The following is a 9,057-nucleotide window of genomic DNA, read 5'->3' as shown; positions in this document are numbered from 1 at the left end:
TTTTTTTTTTTTTTTTTTTTTTTTTTTTTTTTTTTTTTTTTTTTTGCGACAAGGTCTTAGGGTGTTGCTCTGTCTCCCAGGCTGGAGTGCAATGTACAATCATGCATGACCCACTGCAGCCTCAACCTCCCTGGACTGAGGTGATTCTCCTGCCTCAGCCTTGCAGGTAGCTGGGACTGCAGGTGCATACCACCACATCAGGTTAATTTTTTTTTTTTTTTTTTTTTTTCATAGAGGTGAAGTTTCACTATGTTGCCAAGGCTGGCCTCGAACTCCTGGGCTCAAGTGATCCTCCCACCTCAGCCTCCCAAAGTGCTGGGATTATAGGTGTGAACCACAGAGTCCGGCTGGCAATTCTTTTTGTACTCAACAAACCTGATTCTTTTTACTTTAACACTGATGATTCCAGCATCGCCTTCACAGATACCTGGGACTTTCTCTGGGAAATTCCACTGAAGACTTCAGGGGTCCCAGTGTGTCCCCCTGAAATCCCAGTGACTGAGCTGATGATCAAGGTTCTGCTACTGGTACCCAGCCCACTGAGCAGGACAGCTCTGTCCTGGAATCTCCTGATCCCGAGCGGGAGCCCCTCTGTTCTGGTGAGCTCCAGGCCTGCCTCCTTCACAAGGCCCCCAGCTTGGGCTGGCAGGGACCACCCCTCGGCTGTTTCCTTCCAGGCTCACACGTGGGGGCTCACTCCATGTTGTGCCCCCCTCCCTCCACAGGCGTCATCTCCCCGACGCTGGGAAGCTCGCCGAGGGCTCACTGCTGAGCTTTCTCCTGTTTCTTTGCGATGGTGAGCTATTCTTAGCCAGTGTTTAATAAATACTTCCTGAATGAATAAAAATGTCATTCCGACAGAAGCTCCAGTCACACGCCCGGGAGACTTAGCCCTACAAACTGAAGAACAGGTTCAAAACCCATTTTTCTCTAAAATAACAGACCTCACCAATGGCTTTTGTAATAATCCTTACGAAGGGGGAGAACCTTATCCGCTTTCTTTAATTCCACAGAGGTAATCCCCGAAGCCCCAGCCTCATCGCGGCAATTATATCAGTTCTTTGTTGTTCTGGTTTAGATTTGTTTTCTAAATTCTCAGTGAGTGTCAGGGATTGAACTGGGTCATTTGTATTTAATCCAGATGTTCTGCCTCTGCAAGGACTAGAGCCCTTGCTCCAGGACGTGCTTCTCGGTGTGCTGTGTTTCTCCCAGCCCAGAATCAGGACACCCTAAGCTTCCTTTCCCGTGGAGGAGCGGGAAGAATCCTGACACTGCTGTCAGGAAGGCTGGGTTCCAACCCGGCTTCTCCCCGCTCCTGGCTGCTGGGCTGAGAGGGCCAGAGCACCTTGTGGGGCCACCTGGGGTGTGCTGGGTGCATGGCGGCCCCTCAGCCATGCCCTGGTGCCTCGTCCTCCCTCCCTTCTGCTTTCCACTCCCAACACGTGTGTGTCATTTAGCTCTTCTTGGTGAAATAGAGCAAGGAGGGCTTGCAGGAGAGGGGAAGTGCTGTTGTGGGAAGCTCCTCACAACCCAGGAGCTCCGTGTGTAAGTGCAGAAATGAGCCACTAACCCATGACTCCTTTTCCAGAAAGCAGCTTCTTCCTTTTCCTTGAATTTTGGAGACTAGATATGGCAGACGCTTTCTGGTGGCCCTTCCGTGGTGCTCATTAATTAGCACAGTGGCATTTTCTGTTGGTGACCCCTGCTGTCACCTTTCCCGCTCTGTGCAGGCTTTGAAGACCAGGAGGGAGAAGAAGTCTCCAACCTGTGCAGGGCTGGGAGCTGCTGAGGCCTCGTCCTGGGGGGTGGTGGGGTGTGAGGAGGATACACAGGTGTCTGGGCGCCTGGCATCAGCCGGTCACCTGGGACTCACACCCTCAGTTTTCAGCTTTGGGGGCGACAAAACCTGCCCAGAGGATCAAAGGCTGCGCCGGGAGGGCTGCGTCATGTCACCGTCACTGGAGATGAAGGGATGAAGAAATGATGCAAGAAGGTCTCGCCGCTGTTCTTTCATTTGCTCTGACATTAAAAAAAAATGCAGCGCTTGCATTTCTTACATGCCAAAGTGTTGTTTCTAAAACTTGGAAATTTGGAAAAGTGTCAGTGACCCTTGTGTTTTTGAACTGTGCTGGAGACAGTGCACCTCCGTGACGGGGCTGGCGGGGGATGGGCTTCGCCGGGCTCCGGGCAGGGGTGCCACCTCCTTGCTCCTTGCCACTGCCCTTCAGGGGGAAGGACTTTGTCCTCATTTTGGAAATAGGAACTGTCAGTCGTTGATTGCTGTATAACCACCTTCCCAAAATTCAGTGGCTTCAACAACCACTTTGGTTTTGCTCTGGAGGCTGTGACATCCTGGGCAGCCCTCCGGGGTGAGGCTGGGCTGATTTGGGTCTCAAGGTCGGGCTATGGTGGCCTCCTGCAAGGGGCGACAGGACAACTGAGTCTTGTCCTACTTCCTCCGGCCCTGGCTCCTCCACATGTGGTGAGAGGTTACGAGCTCAGCACATCACAGTGACCAGGTGCTCCCCACACCGCAGCTGTGTCACTCCTCCTCGTCCCAGTGGCCAAAGTGATCCTCTGGCCTACCCCAGAGGCAGGGGGAAGGGGAGGTAGCCAGGGAGGTGAAGACAGGGAGGGAGGGTGGGTGGCCTACAACAGGTAGTTTGAGTGACTCCACTGAAGTAGCCCAGCAGGGGAGGAGGAACTGGGATTCAAACCCACAGGCTTCCTTTGACGACTGAGGCCTCATCGCTCGAGTCCTCAGTGGGCAGAGCTTGAGACCAAGGGCTTGGTCTTGGACAGCTTGGGTTAGATGTCCTGTTGCCACTGGGTTCCTTCTCTTCCTGCTCCCGGAAGTGGACATTAAGAGCTGGCTGCCTGGTGCGAAGCACGCTCCGTGAATGGAAGATGCAGGAAGGTGCAGAGTCTCGCTTTGCCGTCACCCCCTTGGCCAAGTCAGCTGCTAGAGGCCCTGTGCCACCTGTTGGATTGACTATTTAAATGAGGCCCCCAGACCCCCATAAGCTCCTTTATGGCTCCCCATCCTGAAGATGGGATTTCGTAGCCCAAATGCAAAGTCAGAGTTTCTAAGTACCCTGCCCGGCTTTCCCCTTAAGTTGTCCAGATATGCACCACGAGCTAACAACCTCACCAGATTGATTCTGATGTGGAAAATAGGTTCCTTTAAAGAGAAGCTCTGTGGTGGGGGCTCTGCCCTTGAAGGGCAGTGCGAAGCCGCGGAGGGGCTCCTTTCTGAAGGATGCACTTGGGCATCGGAGAGGTTACCTTAATTACACCATTTCCTCCTCCCTGTACACACTTCCAAAGCCTAATTATAGTGCATGTGGTACCCTGTGACCAGCCAGAAGCCAGAGATTAATATAAAGTCACAGCAGGACAGCTTGCTCCCTAAAGCGGTGTACATGGCTTTGCAAATATAGTCCTCAAGGATTTGATGATAATATTTTGATACATTCATCATCACGTTAGCATGTGAAGCAGGCGGGCTCCGTGGGATCTGATTCAGCTCCTGTGGGAGGGGCAGCCTGGGTTATTCCCATTGGCCCTGGCTGGTTTCCTTCTGGAATGTGACATTGGTATCCATGGGGTTTGACATCTATTCTGAGGGGCCTTACCCTTTGAATAACGTGTCCCAATTAATTCTCTATCTCCCTTCTCTGAAGGAGGGAGCCTGGTGCCTGTTAGGACCCGTGGGTCGTGCTGCGGGGGCACTTGGCCACTCGCCTGGGTGTGCTATCTCGGCCCAGATACGGGATATTGTGTGCAGGCACTTGAGTTGGGAGCGCCTGTTTATCTCTGTCCTTGCAGCTTTATTTAGCCTGGGGCTCCATACGGGCCTCCCAGCCACACAGCCATGCAGCTCCCGGGAGGCTCTTGCCTCTGAGAGGGAGGTGTGTGGGGAGCGGGGGGCTGGGGGCCTCACAGTTACTTTCCTCCTCAAATCTGGGGCCTTGTGGGTCATGTGAGGATTTCTGAAGACCAGCCTCTACACCTACTACCGATTCTTCACTGACTAAAATGTCAGCGTGTGAACCGCCCTCACACCCAGCTCAGGCTCTGCCTCCTCACTCAGGGGTGGCTGTAGTTTACCAAGAGTTAAGGGGGGGCGATGCGTGAGGAATCCAGGAGGGGAGGACACTTTCAGCTAAAAACAAACCCCAAGTGGCAGCTGTGTGAACGCGCTTGCAAAGCACATTGGATAGAACGAGCAGGCTGGGCGTCACAGGCCCCTTGCTGGAGAGAGACACACCTGGCTTCCAAGGGCAAGGGCTTGACTTGGGAGAGCGGCGAGGGCTTCTTCAATTTTTCAAAAACTCTAGGAAACCTCCATGAAACCAAGAAGCTGTTCAGTGTAAGCCTCTCTCATCAGGCCCTCCCTCTTCCCCCAGAGGCAGATTCTCAGGCTCAGAGCTCGTGAGATCAGTGGCCAGGCATCCTGACCATCCTTAATGACGCTTTGTATGTTTCTAAATTGCTAAGGGAGTAGTTTCAAATATCCTGCCACAGACAATAAGAGAGGTGGTGGTTGTGTTAATACGCTTGATTTAATCACTCCACATTGTATACTAGACCAAAACATCACATTGAACCCTGCAAATACATATAATTGTTATTTGTCAATTAAAATAATAATTTTCCAAGGCTGCTCTTGCAGGTGGATTTTTAGTTTGGCTCCGAAGGCCAGTCGGTGGAGCCTGGTTTGTGAACCATGCAGGTGCCACTCAGCTGGGTGACAACAGAGCTTGCTGAAGGTTTCAGAGCTGCCTGCACAGCAGATGGAGCACAGACAGGCATGGGCTAAGCCACCTGTGGGCGCTGGGGTGGCGTCGAGCTTCCCTGGGTGCCACAGTCAGCAGCTTCCTCGCACGCTGGGAGTGCTCTTCCCTGTGGGCCTCAGCTGCAGGGACCTCGAGCCTGCCCGTGGATGAAGCCCCCTTCCCACCAGGGCAGAGGTAGGAGGCTCTCTCCCCGGAAGCCCACACCTTCCTGGTACCAACATAGCACTCAGGTCCTCCCAGCACACACCTGCCTTGTCTCATGGCCCCCTACCTCGGACATCTGGACAGGCTGTGTGATCTGGGGAGGGGCGAGCAGGTCCATGAAAACAAGTCCCAGCGATGTCCTGGCAGATCCCTCCACTGGCATTGTTGTTTTGCCAAAAGAGCATCTGGGGCCTGGATGCCAGCATTGCCCTTCCCCAGCACCCCAGCTTTATTAGGGGACAAGGAGGCGACAAAGGCACACAGGGTCTTGGTTGGTCTCTTAAGTGTAGGGGAACAGCACCCCTTATTTTGTAGAAAATCATTCTCCAGAATAGGTCCAAAAGGGGTCACTACGGTTTGTCGCAGGCCCTGTCAATTAATACTGTAATAATAGTGAGGAGAAAAGGGAGCAGCCAGCGCTCCTTCCTGCCCTGGGTTGAGATATGGGAGTCAGCAGCGTCCTGATGGTAGAACGTTTATTCCTGGTGACAGTGTCAGAACCAGAAAGAAAACAGGTTGATTTCCAGGTTCCAGGTTGAGCCCACCAGGCTGGCAGGAAACTCTATTGCTTTCTCAATGAAGCAAATTTTGATTCCAAAGTCACCGAGAGAAAAAATCGACTCCTTTCATGTCACTTTTAATATATGGTACTCTGATAACTCTGACATCTCTTTATATCATTTCTAGATTTTAAGACTTTACTTCGATCTGGGGTCATGAAATATTTGGGACTTTTCTAAGAAACCTTTTTAAAATTAACATGTAAAGCCTGTGTATGTGTTCTCGACACTGCATTGTGTGACCTTAACACTGGATGTTGCTGGAGGGAAGGGTTTGTGTTTTGTGAAAACTACAACAGCCGTGAGGGTTAATGTTTTTCTTGATCCAAATTGAGGCTTCTCTTCAGAAATGTCTATATGATCTCAGAAAACTTTTTACGACTGACCTCAAGGCATCCAAATTATTTTCAATGGAAAGGACATCCAAGATTTTAAAATACACTGTAGCCCTGGAGGGACCCTGGAGCCCAGACTGGAAGGGTGGGGTCGTGGAGTGTGGCTGCTGGAAGATCTCCTAAAAGGGTGAATGAAGTAAACATCATTAGAATTGCTGGGAGCTAGAGGCGCCTGTGTGACGTGTCTGGAGGGCTTCACTGAGACACACCACTGATTAGATATGAAAGTCAGGTGCTGAGAATCAAGGTCAAGCTGTGCTGCCTTTTCAAACAACTGGGCCCTGATAAGTTAAGCAGTGGGTGATACCCCCAGGCAGATAAGGTGGCAATTTTTAACAATCTTAAAATATTGTTACATCAAGGAAGGTCGTGTTAAGATCAAAGTGTTTGGAATTATGTAAGGGGGGCTGAGATTTCCTTTGTCCTCCCCTCTCCCTGAACCTCCCCCTTCCTGCTGCCACCTCTGCTCACACACACACACACACACACACAACCTCAGCGTGTTCTGGAACATGCTGGGATACGGCTAGGCTTCGGGATACGGCTAGGCTTCGGAATACGAATGCAGGAAGTGCTCATGATTTCTTGTTTTTTTTCTTTTTTTTTTTTTTTTCCCCCTGTGCTCAGAGCGGGTTGATTTATGGCCTGGATTACTGGAAACAGTAATTCTTTGCTCTTTATGATGTTTTGGTGGGGGGTGCAGTAGCCTGCAGTCAGAACAGCATGATTTCAACTAGGTTTTTACAGAAAGGTCTCTGCAGAAAGGGTGGCTGTGAATTGGTCAGCTTCTGGAACAGAGCAGTTAATAAGACACTAGCACATTAATCATGTGACGGCTATTGGGCTTAGCAGGGACAGGCACTGGCTTTTAAAAACAGCAATTTAGGTGACTACTGTGTTGAAAGAGGTTGGCTGAACACACTGTTTCTAACCCACAGTTAATAGCTGAATCGTGTTGGTGGCTTTTACAGGCACCCCTTCATGTATGTGGAATTTTTAATAACCTAATGCAACAATCTCTGCTATGACCTTTTATCCTATGTCAATTTCCAGAGCTACAAATGTGATGAGCGGTAAGCCAGTTATCCTGTAATTCTGGGCACACTGTCAAGAATATTCTCAAATTATCTGAACAAGGCATAAACGCGCCCACTTTACTGGGTAGCCCTGGTAACTCCATACCAAGTGTTTCGGGGTGGGGACAGCCACAAAAGCAAAGCCACCATGGGCTAGTGAAACAGGTGACTCTCCTTAGCTGAGCTGAAGAAGTTTGTCCTATATAGAAACGGAAATCTAGAAATATATTAGAACGTCTGTTCTTTGGACCAATAAAAATTCATAGTATAAAACTTAAGACATAAAATGACAGTGATCTCATGAATCCGTCAATAGAAAACCGCAGTTATCATTTCGTAAGAAACAAAAACACTACATTTTCAAATCCAACAGTGATTAACTTTTGTTTCCCCTCGTTTGTTGCATTTTATTAGTGAAATGAAATATAAAGCAAGCTGCATTTATCGGGCAATTACAATCTACAAAAGGCTATGAAAATGCAGTGGGAATAAACCACATCTTTTGTTCTGAAGGAGAGAAAAGTGTGATAATTAGTGGAGAGATTCAGTGTTTAGAGTTATTAAAATTATGGCTGCTAAATCCAGACCTGTCTAGGTTCAAATTTTGTTTCCAAATCTCAGTAGCTGTTTAATCTTAGATGAGTTATTCTCCAATCTTTCTGTGCCTCAGTTTCCTTGTTGTTAAAATGCATATATTCATAGACCCCAACTCATGGGATTTTCATAAGGATTAAGGGAAATTATGACAGAATGAATTCACTAAAAAGAACCAAAAAGCAATGTTTTTTACACAGTGGCCTCTCAGGAAGTAAATTTTGGCATATCCATATTACAGATTATGATGCATTAATTTAAGATGATGGCATAGTTGTGGATTTAGAGACAAAGAAAAATGTCAACAATACATTTTAAGAAAAAAGGCTGTAAAAGTTTTATGAATGTATTATGCATCTGTGCAAATTACTAACAAAGTATGGTTCTAAGAGGAGTTATAAAACAAATGTTTTGGTGGTCTCTAGATTGGCACAGGTGCAAAAATAAAGTTCATACCCAGTGTAGGCCATGGGTGAAGATTAGACACACCCCTGCACGGCTGCTGGAAGATTAAACTAGTGTAGCCTTTCTGGAGGGTAACTTCATGTATCTATCAAATGTTTATCTATTTGACTTTTAGCCTATCAATTCTACTTCTTCAAATATGTGCTGAGCAAATAATCATTGATATGGGAAAGATTTATCTGTGCAACAGAATCTATATTGTAATAAACATATAGGTACCTGCAGTAACATAGAAAATCTAAAAACCATAAAATTTGCTGAGAGAAGCCCAGTAAAGAATGCAGGTTCCATAATAAAAATGACTGAATAATTTCATAAAATCCAAACACAGTCAAAATTAATTTAAAGTATTGGAAGTCAGGATAATAAGTATCTTCGGAGGGGCAAGAAGAGATATTGATGGAGAACAGGCCAAAGGAATATCTGGAAACTGGGAACTTTTGATTTCCTGATCTAAGTACAGTAGTGCTTACACACGGGTGCTAACTCGATACTAATTCATTGAACTGTGAGAGGAGGTACAGACAGTCTGTGTTCTGTAGACATTGCTATGTTGTTTATACAAAAAAAGCATTTACTATCCACTAATCACTGTGGTCTGCCTCAGTAAACTTTTATATCCATATTTTTATTAGCATGCATTAAATTATTAAAGTTATCAACATGAAAATTTCTAGGTTTACTACTTTTAAATATATCCATATGGACAAATACTAATGATACAGTCAGGAGAAAACAGGGTATCCTGTAATATGTATAATCTCACTGTATTATAAAAATAACAAGCTACTTACATTTCTGAGTAGACATAGGCACCAACAAACTCTAGACAGCTATCAAACAGAGATTGTCTTCAGATGATAGAAGCGTAGATTTTTAAAACAATTTTATTATTAAAATGAATGTTTTGCAAAGATCCTACCACTGCCATTCCCACTACGTTGATGACAGTAGCCACCTTTGT

Source organism: Sapajus apella, unplaced genomic scaffold (assembly GCF_009761245.1).
Source record: "Sapajus apella isolate SASKATOON/1434 unplaced genomic scaffold, GSC_monkey_1.0 scaffold82, whole genome shotgun sequence".
NCBI classification, from domain to species: Eukaryota; Metazoa; Chordata; class Mammalia; order Primates; family Cebidae; genus Sapajus; species Sapajus apella.
The sequence above is the reverse complement of the archived record's forward strand: the minus strand, read 5'-3'. Positions refer to the sequence as shown.